General features: G+C 38.9%; 1 long non-coding RNA gene across 1 annotated transcript in view; it reads left to right on the top strand.

The window, feature by feature from the left end:
- The first annotated feature begins 2,009 nt into the window (after window positions 1-2,009).
- LOC137298436 (uncharacterized) overlaps window positions 2,010-16,243 on the top strand; it is a 45,375-nt gene continuing 31,141 nt past the window's right edge. The window contains exon 1 of the long non-coding RNA XR_010957746.1: window positions 2,010-2,081. This is a non-coding gene — a long non-coding RNA (uncharacterized lncRNA). The remainder of the gene's footprint in view (window positions 2,082-16,243) is intronic.

Here is a 16,243-nt window from a genome sequence, read left to right as displayed (position 1 = left end):
TTTCAATCATACGTCTACAAATTAGACACATACATCTTCCAAAGCAACCCAATTACACATAGAGAGAGCCACCAAGGTGTGACTGCTCTCATTCAAGTAGAACTGAAATGAAAACACCCACGTGCTAATATGCATGGGTTGCAGTAGAAAACGTCATTCGTAACTACTCGCCTCTTTCCGTAGCCTGGCCGCTGGAATGACACGGGTAGTTACAAACGTAGAAAAAGGCACCATTTCAAATGCGTTCGCGCGAACATTACCGAGTGTCCATGAACGGGGGTTGTTTGGGCGAGTCCTTTTGTCAACTGCACATCTATCAAGCTTGTCAAGGAGGCCAAGTTTCTGGGTCATATTTTCGACTCCCACGTTTAGGCCACTAAATGCCTGAAGGCACTCGATTTGTTAAAAGTTGTTGCCAGTTGAAAATGGGGAGGGGATCAAAGTACCCTACCTCACCTACAGAGAACATCATTACTTCAAAACTAGATTATGACTCCATAGTGTATGGTGGAGCCTGTGACAACAATCTGAAACTATTAGATTCTATCCATCACCAAAGTCTAAGACGGTGTATCGTATCTTTTAGAATTTCACCTGTCACTCTGCGCTATCTCTTACACAATGACATATAAAATTATCAACGCAATATATTACAAAGCAATACATTAACGAGTCAAATTCTTCATTATGTGTACCTTTAATCATCTTTATGAGGATTTGTACAAGAATCTTTTCTTGTTCTGCCTCTTGAGCTCAGAATTACTGAGCCACTCATTACTGTTGCCTGCACTGAGCTGAAAGATATTTCTCCTCCCCAAGGATAATGGCGCAGCAGTTTGTGCCACTGTCATTGGATACAGAACAATATTTTCTCGATTGCGAGATAACAGATCTATTTTCACAGCAGAAGCAAACACTATATTAACTGCACTGAAATATATTACAACAACACCCTAAATACAAGAAATGCAATCTATTCAGACCCTCTTTTGTACCTTCAGACAGGGAAAAATCTTTCTTGCAAACACCCACTTATATTTCAGATTGTTGAATAATATGATGACCTTGCTACTGGTCAATGCGACATCGTCTTATGTTGGTTACCCAACCACTTTGGCATTTATGGGAACACAATGGCCTATCTTGCTGACAGTTCAATACTCAACAAATCTGTGACTCCACATCTTATTCCATACTCTGATGATAAAGCTGTCGTCAGATCTGATATCAGTGATTTAATGCAGAAGAAGTGGGACCCCCTAGTAGGCATAAATAAATCATATGCAATAATAGATATTGCAAATGTGAGACACTGACATACCAGCCAGATCAACCACAGTTGATTAATACACATAGCTGCCACTGACATATCATTCGGTTCAATCATAGTTCATTAAACACATAGTTGCTACTGACATATCATTCGGTTCAATCATATTTCATAAAACACATAGTTGCTACTGACATATCATTCGGTTCAATCATATTTCATTAAACACATAGTTGCTACTGACATATCATTCGGTTCAATCATAGTTCATTAAACACATAGTTGCTACTGACATATCATTCGGTTCAATCATGGTTCATTAAACACATAGCTGCCACTCAAATATTCCTTAAGATATACCATAGGTCATTATTTAATTGCTGTCGCTGACAAATCCTCAAGATCAACTTCATTCATTTTTTAAATGCTTAATTATTGTATATTGCTGTCACTGACCTATCGCTAAGATTAAACATGAATGTTGAAACGGCGATACTAAATTTGGAAAAAAAAGAAAGATACATGTTTGTGTTGCCTTTAATCAATAAAATCCAATCTCTTTAATCCAGAGATAATCTCAGGGAAGGTCAATGAGTTGTCCACGAGTCTTCTTAGGAAGGTCAGTTGAAAACATAGAATAGCCAATCTCGACTCAGGTTTTTCAGGCGAGAAGGGATAGGCTGACTTACTCAGATACCACGCAACAGCACTATAAAGGTGCCTCCTCTAGATCAGCAGAGCACTACAGATTTCAACATGAAGGCTATCTTTTTCCTCGCTCTTGCATCCCTCTTTGTTCTTGGTGCCGTCGGTAAGTTTGTGTGCCCTTTGAATTGGTGAAGTCGTGTAGCAGTGTCCTTTGGTGTGTTCCTGAACAGGTGTTGATATTACCATGGTCACTGCACGTGTAATACGAAGTTTTGGTAGGAATGTGTAAAACGTTTTAGAATTAGATGCTTTGTTTTATCACTTTCTTGTAATGGACACCAGAAAGGCGGAAGAGTCTTGACAGGGGGTGATTGTTAGGGGTCTTTTCAATATTCATAGGTAAAATCTCTGAGACAAATTGAAACACGTATTTAGAATAACGTATAGGATCACAGATGTACACGCGACCATAAAAAATCAGGCCCCACTCACTTTTGCATGTATATACGAAAACACAACATTTCGACTTATTTAGATACCACGGCATCCGGCTATTAAAATGGTAATTGTAACATTTTCACAAGACAAAACCAAAAATGTAAATCTGGTGACAATTTACGTGTTAGATGATGAATTAAAAAATCATCCCGGAAAATATCTTCATGTTGTTTGGCACTGTTTCATATATTCGAATCGTTTCAGAAAACTGTGGTCCGCATACCGTAACTATGGAAGTTATGCCCCAAGGTGCTTAACGCCTTCTCCTCTCGTCAACATGGTCCACCCATTCCGTGTAAAGCATTCCAGTATACAATTGTATGATCGTCTGTTTGGCCCAACATTTTAAAAAATGCCCTTGGATTCAGAAGTGAATCATCGATGCGCATGAGTGTATGTTTTTCTTCTAGGGTCATGAATGCATCATTTTCCAATCAGTATGAACATTCTTATATGGTCACAATCCCAAAAGAAGGTGTCATCCATTTGAACTGCTTTATGCGTATAAGTTTTTCCCCATATCAGAACGACTTTCCAGAACTCACCACAACTTATCGTTTCCATAAACAAGTTCCATGAACTATTTTTCTTCAAGGCAAACAAATGATTGATAGAAACGGCCGCACGTTTCATGGTTTAGGAACGCGTGTTTTAAGACAGATGTTGAATAAAACACAATGCTGGAAAAAGGGGGAGTGATCATCTGTGTGTACCCTTACGCCAGCTGCTGTCGGTTTCAGAAGCCCAGAGTGGGTGTGCCTCCGTCACCGTGTGTGTTGAGGACAGGATCTGCAGCCTGGAGTGCCCCGGATGTAATGGCACCCCAAAGTGCGCTCTTAATGGCTTCCTCGGCCACTGCGAATGTGATAGCAGCTAGTATGGAAAGTCTGGGTAGGTGCACTGCAGCTTCTCACTAATGCCGATCGCTGCGAATAAACAATATTTCCGCACTCACTCATTCACTCACTCACAAGACCAGAACCATGTGCCACTCACTCACTCATACCATCAGATCAGAACTACGTACCGCCACGCCATCACAATCAGGTGTTTACATATGACTAGATGAATCAACATGTCTTGACACAATAGCCATGCGACTTGAACCATGCATCAACATGTCATGAGACAAAAATCATGTATCAATATGTCATGAGACTAGGACTATGTATCATCATGTCATGAGACTTGAACCATGTGTTATAAATGGCTTCCTCGGCCGCTGCGAATGTGATGGCAACTAGGGTGGAAAGCCTTGGCAGGTGTTCTGCTGACTTCTCACTACAACCGAAACACTGTCTCAGACAAAGAACACGCTACTGCTGCGTCTCAAACCATTCCTTCCGAGGCAAAACACTCACTTTGTATCTACATATTTGCAGTTAGACTACACTCATGTGTCATCATACCATCAGTCTAGAACCATGTGTCGTCATACCATCACACTAGAACCATGCGTCGTCATGCCATCAGACTAGAACCATGCGTCGCCATGCCATCAGACTAGAACCATGTGTCGTCATGCCATCAGACTAGAACCATGTATCGTCATACCATCAGACTAGAACCATGTGTCGTCATGCCATCAGACTAGAACCATGTGTCGTCATACCATCAGACTAGAACCATGCGTCGTCATGCCATCAGACTAGAACCATGTGTCGCCATGCCATCAGACTAGAACCATGTGTCGTCATGCCATCAGACTAGAACCATGTGTCGTCATGCCATCAGACTAGAACCATGTGTCGTCATGCCATCAGACTAGAACCATGTATCGTCATACCATCAGACTAGAACCATGTGTCGCCATGCCATCAGACTAGAACCATGTGTCGTCATGCCATCAGACTAGAACCATGTGTCGTCATACCATCAGACTAGAACCATGTGTCGTCATGCCATCAGACTAGAACCATGTGTCGTCATGCCATCAGACTAGAACCATGTGTCGTCATGCCATCAGACTAGAACCATGTGTCGTCATGCCATCAGACTAGAACCATGTATCGTCATACCATCAGACTAGATTGCCATCATAATATCAGACTAGAACCATGTATCATCTAGTCACCCGACTGTGGCATGCACCTCAACATCTCAGGCTTTTGCTGTGTTAGATTAGATTAATCAGTAATAATAACCATTTTCTACTTGCAGGGCCAATTTCTCTGTTGGTGCGTTACACAACGTGAACATTTGTTGAACTAACTTATTGTGAATAAAATCTGTGATACAAATGCGTGTATGATTACTTATGTGACAATCCAATAAATTGGACATGTAGGTGTCCCAACATTTACACTTGCAGTGCACCGAGTGTCTTATTGGATGTACATGTATTGCTCAAGGTACATAAGGATCAATAGGCTACAACAACTTGGCTGCCAGGAGTCTAGATCTGTATGCCACATGGAGCTTGCTTGGGGTATTATGGGCCGCAGATTACGCCAGTAAAGCATCTGGATGTATTTGAAGAGGCCCTCAAAGTACGGAACGCAATGACTGGGGAGGGTCATTGCTGTTCACGGAGGTTAAACCAGAAGTAGCCACTGTGCTCGGTTATTGATACGTATGTGACTTCCCGAGGATTATACGCCAGAATGTTGAAATGATCATACGACATCCGACCATGTTTACCAGCACTACAAAACGAGTCTACAGTGTGTCGTTCTTTGTGCTTTGGACTTTGCCAATATATTATTATTCTCTGAGGTCAGTTTATCCAAATAATAGATCAGGTTGGGCTGAGTTAACTTATAATGATTAATGGTAGCGTATCAATATTTTCCAAAATATGAGGTGTTGCGATACTGGTTTCAACAGCTGTGCTGCGCTGCGCCCATAACGCATGCTCAGTGAATAGGTTCGCGAAGCTTGAAACAGTATGCATGCTCGGAGTATGAGGTCGTGAGCAGTAGTCTAATCTTGGTTGTGTACACAAACAAGTAAATAATCTACTCGTTACATAAAAAACCTTGTTGATTATAGTAAGCAGCCTCTGTCACCGAGAAAGCTCAATGTCTGGTTTATTGACACCTGTATGTCTGCCTGCCTGTCTGCTAAAGACAATATATAATAGTCAGCTTCAATCATTGACCATATGCACCTATGCTATAGGCTATACGCCATAAACAAAATAAATTGATTTATGACTCGTGCACCCGAGTCCAGTCTCTGCCACATTATGTAATTAGGCAGGTGTGATACTTGTACACATGACACGTTTTTTTATGTCCGTGGGTTGAAAACAAGCTACAGCCAATTTTTCGGATGACTGGATTTGACGGAAACTGGTGCAAACTCTTTCAAGTCCTGCTTTGTACTTGAACGAATGACACTTTCCAGTTACGCAGTACTTCACCATCTCTGCTGAGATGATTTTTTATTTGATCGAACTCAAATTAAGAGAATGTGTATTTACAAAACCCATCATGTCCATTTACATTCTCTAGTTTAGTTTATTTATTTCAATACTGAAAGGCCTCAGGCCTATAGTATAAAACACACATCATACTACTCATGATATAAAGTAGTATAATATCATGGAGTCATATCATACCATATAATGCTATATCACGTCATATTAGATCATATGATATCAGATGGTACCATGTCATGTCATGTCGTATCATATATGTTCTCACATCGGAAATAGTATCATACCATATCATAATACATCATATCATCGTCTCACGTCATATCCTATATATCATATGTCAAAGATCAGCTTGTACATCATATATAATGGCATATCAAATCATATACATGACATTTTAGCAAATGTAATATAGTATCATGCTAAATCACTCACTTCTCGATATCACACATATCTTTATATCATTTGTAGGGCGCACTCCATATACATATCATTTATAGAAGAATTGTCTGGATAGCATAGCTTTGTGAATAAAAATTGCAATATTTTGGATTACCTTTTCATTTGAACACGTCAACAGTGAAGAGAATTTGGCAATCGATGGATGTACAAAATAGTATTCTTTCATATATTTTCTACGTAGTGTATCAAATGCTGGACAGACAAGAAGGAAATGATATTCGTCTTCTATTGCATTGTTAGTGCAACATTTACATAGTCTATCTTCTCTTTTTATATTCATAAATCTCCCCTTTTCAATCAATAAATCATGGGATGAGCAACGAAAACGTGATAATGCTGTTCTGAATTTCTTAACATTTACACATGATAGATAACCTTCAGTATAAATGTGGGTTTTTAGTGTTGAGTAATACTTACACTTTGTTGATAATGAAACAATTCCCAACCACTTTTGTTGATATATGTCTTTTAATCTTTGTGTGAATGTATTTAAAAACAGTGATGGGGCGAACACTTTTTGATCATACCATAGGTTATGGAATCCAGTTGAGAAGAGTAGGTTTTTTACCTCTGATACCCAGTTCTGCTTACCGTTTTCATGCAACAATAACATCATTTCATAACATTTTTTGGGTAAACGGTGTGATGACATGTTTAATAACTTTATCCAATATTTGATCACTCTAGTTTGCTGGAATATGTGGAGGGGAAACCTGCCACATTCTCCATATACCATAACGTCTGGTGTGCTCATCTTTACTCCGAGAAATGTTTTACAAGCAAATAGGTGAACTTTTTCTATACAATCAAAGTATTTCAAGCCCCAAATTTCGGCACCATAAAGTAAAATCGGACTGATTTTGGTGTCAAATATTCTAAAAAAGGATGCTAGATTTATATCTCCTAATACTCTCAGGTTTCTTAATATACCGATTAGAGCCTTACGTGCTTGCACAGATGCGTATTTTGTGTGTGTCGACCATGACAGAATGTTTGTAAAATATACTCCAAGGTATTTGTATGATGTAGTTCTTTCTACGACATTACCCTTATAATACCATATTTCCTTTTTCGATAGTTTACCTCCTTTCTTGAATGCAATTATTTTTGTTTTATTCATGTTTACACTTAGACAATAATTTTGGCAATAGGTTTCTAATTCGTTTATCTGCTTCTGTAGGCCGTTTATAGTGCTAGAAATGAGAACAATGTCATCTGCAAATAATAAGAGGAAAAGATAGAACATATCGGGATGCAACTGGATACCATGTGAGCAATTTCGCTCAATCTGTACCGCTAGCTCGTTTATGAAAAAAGAGAACAGGAACGGGCTGAGTACGCAGCCTTGCCTAACTCCAATGTTTACATCGAATGTTGCAGACACCTCGGTGTTGTTTCTAACACAGGCTTTCACATTTTGATATATATCACTTAATAACTTACTCATTTTGGGGCTAAGTCCATTCATGTTAAATAATGACCAAAGTTTATGTCTTTGGACAGAATCAAATGCCTTAGAAAAATCAACAAACATTGCATATAGCTTACCACTCTGTGTATTCAAATATCTCTGGATCACACTCTGTAGTATAAACATGTTATCGGTTGTTGTGTAACCCTTTCTAAATCCTGCCTGGGCTTCATTTATTTTGTCCATTGATTCACCCCAAAAAATTAGTCTTTGGTTAACAATCGATGTGAACACTTTACTGAATATGCTCAGCAATGTGATTCCTCTGTAGTTATCTACTTTATTTAAATTTCCTTGCTTATGTATAGGCACTATTATCCCAACCGACCAGGCTGTAGGAAAGGTCCCTTTTTCTAATATCAGATTAAAAATCAATTCTAAATACGGTAGAAGAAGATCAGCAGAGTGTTTAAAGAATTCTGGAATTACATCATCTATTCCCGGGGATTTGTTAACTTTAAGGTTATTGATACTTTCTAGAATCTCTTGTCTCGATATAGGAGAGTCAAGTATATCTTTTGAAACGTCACTGGTTGGGTTAGAGTCTTCTGGCCCACCTTCATTACTTTTTGTGTCTTCCTCGCTACCCGTATTTTGACATGCAAATAAGTCTCTAAAGTGGTGGAACCATTCCTGGGTTTGGATATCATTATAAGAATCCTTTTTCTTATTTAGGGATTTAAGTTCCTGCCAAAATCGTTTTGAGTCATTTATATTTTCTTCTATTATTTTTTGCTTATTGTTATAAAATGAAGTACGTTTATATTTGCAGAGGGCATTATATTTATTTCTTAACAGGTTATACTGTATCAATGCGCATTTATCTTTATCTTTCCTGAACCTATTCAAAGATTTACAGCGTTCAGCTTTGAGTTTTCTGCATTCATCGTCATACCATTCGTTCAGATCATTTCTCGTACTTCTACACTTTCTTTTCATATCTGACGCTGCCAGGCAAAGGGCATCTACTATAAGATTCTCTAGGAACTTATTCTAGTGTAAATGATTTTGTTTGACAACGGTATATGAATCCATACTGAACCGATGCATCAAGTACAATAAAAGAAGTTGTTATTCATAAAGAATCTTACTTTCTTGTGACTAGCCATACTTATAAAAGGCCCATCAAACAGATCTTTCTGAACACACAATGAGCCCTCAGCGTATCAACAAATGAACCAGCCAATTGGAAGTCGTCGTTACCCTTGAGTCCACCCGCTATGTCTGTGTGCGGTCTCTCGAGGGCTTCGTTTCGAGGGAAGTAAGCCCAAGTACAAAATATTGCACTTTTGAATCGCGATTGTACGCTCATAATTGTTTTTATTTTTTTTTTATCAAGCAGCAATGTATTAGATGTCACGAATAAGTGATAATTGTGTTTTAATTAAGTTTCATTTTTTGGTTGCATGTGACCTTTAAATCCAGAGATACTTTTGGTGAAGTCCATCGACGTGTCCAGATGTCCTCCTAGTGGGGTCAGTCGAACATGTAGACTAGTCAATCTCGACTCAAGTATCTTTTCGCCCTTTGATGTGTTCCTGAACAGTTGGTGTATGTATGGGGCAAATATAATGCAATATATCACACCGGAGAATGTCTTCCATGGCACCCAGTTGGTGCCAAACCAAAGATATTTAGACAAAACAAGACACTGAAAGAACCTTTCCGATGAGGTGAAATGGATTTGGTTTGACTTCGCGATTATCATGATTATTGCACGTGTGTAACAAATGTTTATGATGAAAGTTACCAGATGTTGTAGAGTAATTTCACTTCACATGGATATGTGTGATAATATTAATAGAGAATATTATTTCTTAGTTTCTCATAAAAAGGGCACCCCAGGCAAACGTGATAATCATTTTCTGTATTAGGTATGATAGAAAGCGGATAAAGGCGATCCGCCCCATTGGGACCTAATGCCTCCCATATTCTATCATCAAATCGTAACTTGAGCAACGATCTATCTATCTATCTATCTATCTATCTATCTATCTATCTATCTATCTATCTATCTATTAACGCAACTGATATAAAATTGAAAAGCTACACCTTTAAGACTAAGATATAGAAAACCAATTTTGAAAGTATAATTCCAAATAACCACAACAGGTTATCTATGTCAGTGCATCTTTGCTTAAATAATGATGTGGAAATAAAGACATTTTCAACACTTTCATTAACTCACACAATGCCAAAGCCATAAAAGCTCAACAATCCATACCTTTTCATTCGGCAAGACAATAGTGATAATCATATGCATTGTACCTTATTTTAGATTACATTGTCAGCTTATGACAGGAGGTGAGCCCATTGTCAAATAAATTTGATATAATGGCGGATGGAAACACTAGACTTCACTTCCGGATGGTAACAATGACAGAACTTTGACATGAGATATATGGAGCAGAACATTAATTGGAAGATCAGTAAATGTCATAGCCGATGATTTGAGAACATGTAACACCTTCCATGAGTGTTCAGCTGCAGTTTTCTGTGTAATATACCGTGATCCAGAAGAGAGAGCTGAACACCAAGGTATGATGCAACAGTTTTCTGTGTAATATACCGTGATCCAGAGGAGAGAGCTGAACACCAAGGTATGATGCAACAGTTTTCTGTGTAATATACCGTGATCCAGAGGAGAGAGCTGAACACCAAGGTATGATGCAACAGTTTTCTGTGTAATATACCGTGATCCAGAGGAGAGAACTGAACACCAAGGTATGATGCAACAGTTTTCTGTGTAATATACCGTGATCCAGAGGAGAGAGCTGAACATCAAGGTATGATGCAAAAATTTCAAGCAAATGTCATGTAATAGGAATTTCTCTCAACGCCTTCCTGAAAACAATAACTTTACTTTTATCGATATTTGTTTTCCATTTGCGCGCGTGTCTCTTGCTCTTGCAACACACGTTTCCGTTGATTTTGTTAAGATATTTTGTACAAAGGTGTCGACCTTAACAGAGCAGACTGAGCTGGACTACGAGGGAGTGTGTCTGTGTGTCCCTTTGCTTCCGTCAACTGCCTGCGGCTTTAGAAGTCCAGACGGGTGTGGCCCCATCACCGTGAGTCGTGGACAGCATCTGCGCCCGTGAGTGCTCCCTTGTGTTCACAATTGCTTCCTTGGCAGGGGAGTAACACTGGTTACATGTTGCATTGTACCGAGCGTCTTATGGGTTACACATACAATTCATCATGTATATAAGGGTCACACGGAGGTTGCAACTCCACTTAGACCGCCACTCCACATGCGATTCCCATAGGGAGTGTTTGGGACGTCAGACGGATCGTCCAGTACAGAATCTTGATGTGTTGGAACAAGCTGTCCACCATGATGGAGCGTCATTTCCCAGCGTCAAATTCAACGTCTGATACAAGGTGAGGGATGTTATTGTGGTTAGCAGACGAGACACCATCTATTGACATTGTTCTCACTTATTGATACGTATGTGATTTTCTGAGGATTATATGCCAGAATCTTGAAAATGATTTTACGACATTTGACCATGTATATGTATGTATGTATCTAGAATTGTTCGTTCTTTGTGCTTTAAACTTTGTCATATAATTATTCCTTGGGGATCAGTTTATCCAGATAAAAGAAAAAATGGGGTTTGGAGAAGTTAACGTACAGTAATTAATGGTAATATGAAAAAATGAGGTGTTGCAATGCATATTCCGTCTGTATATACGCACTACTTCTTGTCAAGGACATATAACAGTATCACTGGCGTACCCATTAGATCAGCCATAGTTAATTATTACAATATAAATGTTAGTATGTGTCTGTGACACTATATGTTGTTACGTGAAGTCAGCAAAATCGGTAATTCTTATAAATCATTAATACTGCAGTTTGTGAAAAGCGGTATCATTAATTTGTAAGAAAAGATTCATGTCTGAGTTGCCTTTATTCTTTCATATCTAATCTCTTAAATCCAGAGATAATTTCAGTGAAGCTCAAAGACTTTTTAAGGGTCTTCTTAGTAAGGTCAGTTGAAAATATAGAATAGCCAATCTCGACTCAAGTTATAATTGTGCGAGAAGGGATAGGCTGACTTAATCCGATATCACGCAACAGCACTATAAAGGTGCCTCCTCTAGATCAGCAGAGCACTACAGATTTCAACATGAAGGCTATCTTTTTCCTCGCTCTTGCATCCCTCTTTGTTCTTGGTGCCGTCGGTAAGTCTGTGTGTCTTTTGAATTGGTAAATTCATGTAGCAGTGTCCTTTCTTGTGTTCCTGCACAGGTGTTGTATGCACACCCCCTGGAACCACTGTCCTGCACAATGCAGTGATGGGGTGACTGTCCGCCTACGTTTGCAGTGATCGCATGCTTGTTTTGGTGTGAATGTATGATTGGTGTTAAAAATCTGGTCACCATTAGTGTTACATGAACAGTATGGCTGAAATATTAGCATTTCACAGATGGACTGGATGCGGTGGTTATAAATAGAAAGTTTCAAGTTGCTAGGTTAATCATGAAAGAAGCAATCGTCGATAATCGACAGAACATATCTTTTCACGTAGACAAATACTAAGTTTATTTCCAAATGGTTTTATTTTACAGCATTTCAATGGACCGATATTGTTAATGATGCACGTTCCCACGTGTATGTGACGTCATCTTTGCAGTATTGAATGTATAATATTCATTTTATCTCTCTATATGTAACCGTGAAGTGATCGGGGTCCAATGACTGTACACCCACTGTGCATGCTTCCAGTGATCGTATTTTTTCTTGTAGTGATCGGTATCGTACAGTCTTTTCAAACATGACCATGGACCATGTAGAAGTGAAGATGACTGAAATACATCGTTTGGATCTTAGTTTTATTGGCATAGAATCAGAAATTAAAGCCCCAGCTGTTGTGCAAGAAAGGATTCAGACGGCACAGCAGAGGTTAATGAAAAAATAGCGGCACAGCACAAGTTAATGAAACAATTACACGTGCTTCACGAACACCTGGCTTTCCGTTTCTGTGCACTCCTCCCTCGTAACAAACAGTGAACTGTGTGAGTATTTTAATGATAGATTGTTACACAACTTTTTTTTATTTTTTGGACAAAAAATCCTCACAGAGTTGGAATGATGGTTTGATTATGATCAGCGTTTCACTGAGTATGCTATGTTTAACAGTTTCCGACTTAGATTGCAATTCATCGTCCTCTTTTGAGCCAAACGGACTATAGTCGTCATTAATAGTCAAACGATGTATAGCCTAACACAATAGAAACGTTTCTTAGGAATGATAGAACTAAGAGTGTCATCATAATGTTTATTATCACACTTCACGCCTAGATGTCGCTTTGTGATTGGCTGAGCGCTTTTCTGTTTTCAATGGACCCCGCTTAAGAGTGAGTAACATTTCCTATTTACCCCGCCGCTGGGAATGTCGAGTTCATTAGGTACTTCACTGTAGTAATTCTTTATCTCGAGTTACAATGAATCAACGTATGATGTACAGAAATTACCGATATAAGGGAGATAACTCTAAATTTGGTTTTCTTGGCAAATTCTAGCAATGGCTACAAAAAGTATTGCACCCTTGCTTCAAACAATTCAAAGTTAACATAAACAAACATCGAGGGTGCATCAACCCATGTTCGCTTCTTGGCCAGTGAACAACTTGTATTGTGTGTATACTAAAAAGTCGTTACATGGGTTTATTATCCCGAGTGGGAGATGGGGAGGAGAAACAATCAAGGCCTTGTCTGTCTGTCCTCTGCCGACCACCATGGACTAACAAATTGAATCTGATTTCATTCGTGAAGAGGACACGAGACCACTGGCCATGATGCCTACCCCATCTCAAACGCGCTTGCCTGTGACGTGGAGTTAGTGGTGGACGAAATGCATGTCGTCTACACCAGAATCCGTCTGCCTTTAAACGTCGACGACCGGTGCTCTTGGATATCCTTATATTGTTAACATTGAAGTGTTTTGTTGGAAGATCTGCTGCGTGAAGGAATCGGTGTGATAACGCAGCCTTAATCATGTGCCTAAGGGCGGCGTAAAACTAAATTCACGACACCGGTACTGGCGTGTAATTCCATTAATATATTTGGAACTACAAATATCCCTGAATACGTCTTATGAAAATTATTCAGAGAATATAAAATAGTACAAAAACTACGAATTGTTCTCTTTCCACGTCTCACATGATACACTCATTGATTGTATGTACTCCACATTGAGGAAACCTTTCGTGTCTACATGTGTGTCTGTGTGGTGACCACTGATCAGTTGATCAACAACAAATCTCTGTGAGTAGTTGTGAGTATGTTAATGGAAAGTCGGAGTACGACGCATATTTCCGCCAAATGACGTCACTGATCAATGTTCACACTTTAGCGATACATCCTGGATATGTGTCCCTGGTTCGCTTTCTTGCTTAGGGAACAGGCTGTGGCTTAAGGTACTATGCCTAGAGATTGTTTTTGTGTTTGCAGATGTGTAATGTCTTTTCAGTACCCTCGGGTTGGCTTGATATACATTGTCATACGTGTACGCTTAGTAAATATGAATTATTGCCTTTGTTTTTGTTAAGTGTTGTGGTCATTGGTCCCTATTTTCAAATCTCCGTGTTTCTGCACACAGTGATTGACAACTACAGAAACGTCATCCATAGAAGGGCAATATCCACACCTAACCCCATCATTCATGTTGCTCGGTCAGAAACTGACTGAAAATATACTTTGTTACATCGAAAAACCTACTTATTTCATATTTTCTATATTTTTTTTAGAAAAAGTGTACAGAAATTTCCGATCACTGCATATTCCAAATTTACGATCACTGAATTATGTGTTCACTGTACTCCTGCGATCACTTCACTGAATATCAGGTTTACATTTTGTACAATAACTTCTTCAGTTTTCATCTGAATGACTTCCTCTTTCACAGAAGGTACTACTGGTGATACCTGTTCCTCAGAGGGTACTACTGGTGATACCTATTAACTCTGTTTCTCATTCACAGGAAAAATGGAAATATATTTGCCATAAAATCATTATCTGTCTACTTGAAAAGACATGATCGGCGATAACCTGTGCATTCGTAAAATGTTAATATTTAAACGCTATTGTTCGTGTTTCGTAAATGGTGACTAGATTTTTAACACCGATCTTACAGTCGCCACCAAAACAAGCACGCGATCACTGCAAATGCAGGCGGACAGTCACCCCATCACTGCACCTCTGCAGGACAGTGGTTCCAGGGGGTGACATGGCGCATGCTTGATGAAATAATTACACTCTCCCATTCCTTTATCAACAAAACATATTCGATGCTTGCAGACAACAATTTAGCCATAACATGAGATATTATTAAGGTCCTTTCGTTCCCACTCGACATTTATTATTTCAAACTAGAGTAGAGAGTAAATTTGTTGGTGAAATGGGGTTTAACTTAGAGATTATCATGCTTATTGCACTGAATTTCTCCCCGACTCATTAGCTACCCACAGACAAGGACTCGCCGCAACACACGATCTTGAAAGGGTGCTTCCGTTTGGGGGAAATGTGATTCGTTTAACTTCACCATCATCATGATTATGGAACGTGCGTAACTAATGTTTATGAATAAAGTTTCCAGATGTTTTAGAATTTAGGAATAAGCGGTGTGCTTTAGCGCTTGCATATCAATGGCATAAGACGGACTGAAGCACCTCGACTGGGGAGCTTCTCAGGAAGGAGTCGTGTTTTGTTTTTGTCTATTTTTGTATATTTTTATACTACATCTAGCCAAGTTGACTACAGCAAGCTATCTGGTGGCAAGATGATGCCCATACTTGCATATAGAGCTGAGCTTTTGGGTGAGAAAAACGTAAAACATCTGAAAAGGTCCATTCAAGTTTTTGTAAATATAGATCACAGATTGGTTCATCAAGTAAAGCCGCTCCGCGATCTCGAGGAACTGACCAAGGCAATCAAACCAATGAAAAAGAATAAGTCCTGACACTGACTGACTTTCTATACAATTTTTCTGGACCGATGTACAATTCATGATTTACAGTTGTTTAATAGAAACATTTGAAATTTGAGTGTTAACATTAACATGTAACAGAGAAGTCATAACTTGTAGACCTAAATCAAATAAAATGAATTTATTTAAATTATTGGAGACATGTTACTCTACTCAACTCTCTTGATAAAATTACCTGTACTTGAATTTCTAGTAGACTGACAAAAAACCTCGGGACTTCGTCATACACGATGACGTCCTCATACAGGTGATCAAACAGGCTTTATTCGAAGAAAAAAGTGAAAAGGGCAGTGAAGATACCTTAAGGACAGCTAATGGTACTCTTAATATTTTTTTCTTATAAAATCTCTGGCCTTAAAACGGTAGAATGACAGATTGTAATGTAAGACTGTACATATATTTGACTAGACTGACGAGACAAAAATTAAACTCACTGTCATTAAAAGACTTACTTTTTCTACTTTAGTACACACGTTTATTGCCCTCCACCCTCCTCCAAAACATGATCTGAATAAGGGT

The sequence above is a fragment of the Haliotis asinina genome, chromosome 10 (genome assembly GCF_037392515.1).
Source record: "Haliotis asinina isolate JCU_RB_2024 chromosome 10, JCU_Hal_asi_v2, whole genome shotgun sequence".
NCBI lineage: Eukaryota > Metazoa > Mollusca > Gastropoda > Lepetellida > Haliotidae > Haliotis > Haliotis asinina.
This window is presented reverse-complemented; position numbering and strand designations above follow the sequence as displayed.